Below are 1,360 nucleotides of genomic sequence, written 5' to 3'. Positions count from 1 at the left end.
CCCAGCTACTCAGGAGACTGAGGCAAGAAAATTGCTTAAGCCCAAGAGTCTGAGGTTGCTGTGAGCTGTGATGCCACAGCACTCTACCAAGGGTGACAAAGTGAGACTCTGTCTCGAAAAAAATTTTTTAAATATAAAATAAAAAATAATTAGAAAAATATATATGACTTTCTTATTATCTGTTCCAGGCTAACGACCCTCCCCCCATAGCTGACCCAAACTTGTGCTGTAGAGTTCATGGTGAACAGGACAATTGGCAGATTTGCCCCAAATCCCACCTCTCCAAACTGCAGAAAACTGTCAATTCTTGTTCACAGGGTTGAAAACTTTTCACTATTTGCCAGCCCTATCTGCTCCTTGTAAAGGAGATGCTCCTTTATTAGAGTCTCTCATGCTGTGGAACTGTTAGGCTTCTTGAATGTGCAATAAAAATCAGGTTTCTAGGTTCATGGCTGAGTGCAAGGCCTTGAGGGTACCATGTATACTGCAAGGTGGGTGCCCTGAGTTTGACCTGGCAGCTCTGCCCCAAAGGTCAGAACTCAACGCTCCTCTAAACTTTCTCACTGCGCATGATATTTCTCTTCCTAACTGTTTTTATTTCTGCCCTTAAACTGACTCAGTGGGTTTCAGCTTTGTCCAGAACACAGAATTCTTTCTTGGGCTAAAAGCATATATGCTCAATTTCAACTCAGTTGGAGTTTTGTTATGAAATTAAAAACCCTTGAAAATGAGATTACATAAATAGTTTTAAATAATGAGATTATAGTAGAACAAGAGTTTTCCAGAAAGGAAGATAATTGTCCTACAGCATGCAAGGTAGAAAATATTAAAGTTAAGGTTCAAAACCAATTGTAAATTTGCCTCCTTTGTTGTTCTCCATGGTCTTTTTGAGTATAATAGAGACAATTTTGATAAGACAAGCTTAAATGCCAACTGTTCTATACTTACAAGTTAGAATCCTAGATAGGAGAGCTAAAAGAAAACCACGAGAGCCCCCAATCCTGTACTTTCATTTCATACACGAGGACACAGGGACCCACGGAAGTGAAGCAGCTGCCTGATTTCTCGTTGCCAGAGGAAGCTTCCCTGGATGAGCCTGCTCTGCTGGTAGCATCTGTCTACCACTGTTTCTGTCTCTCCAGGATAGTCATGTGGCTCATGCTGCCTTCCTCAGTGGGCCTCATGCCATTAAAGAAAATTACATTTACTAAGAAAATTATTTTCCCATTTTAAATCACATATACAAAAGGTATCTGCTGAAGGCACATCTTGTTATCCTCACTCTGTGTGGCTGCTGTTATCATCATTGTTAGCATTGTGAATGCCACTCTCGTCCACGCACTGTGCCAGACACTCTGCA

General features: G+C 41.1%; 1 protein-coding gene across 3 annotated transcripts in view; it reads right to left on the bottom strand.

Annotated features, from left to right (window-relative positions):
* Positions 1-1,360, bottom strand: part of ANGPT2 (angiopoietin 2) — a 59,663-nt gene that overhangs the window by 12,374 nt on the left and 45,929 nt on the right. The gene's annotated exons all lie outside the window — the stretch shown is intronic.

Source organism: Otolemur garnettii, unplaced genomic scaffold (genome assembly GCF_000181295.1).
Source record: "Otolemur garnettii isolate 467f Iridium unplaced genomic scaffold, OtoGar3 scaffold00114, whole genome shotgun sequence".
NCBI lineage: Eukaryota > Metazoa > Chordata > Mammalia > Primates > Galagidae > Otolemur > Otolemur garnettii.
The sequence above is the reverse complement of the archived record's forward strand: the minus strand, read 5'-3'. Positions and strand labels throughout refer to the sequence as shown.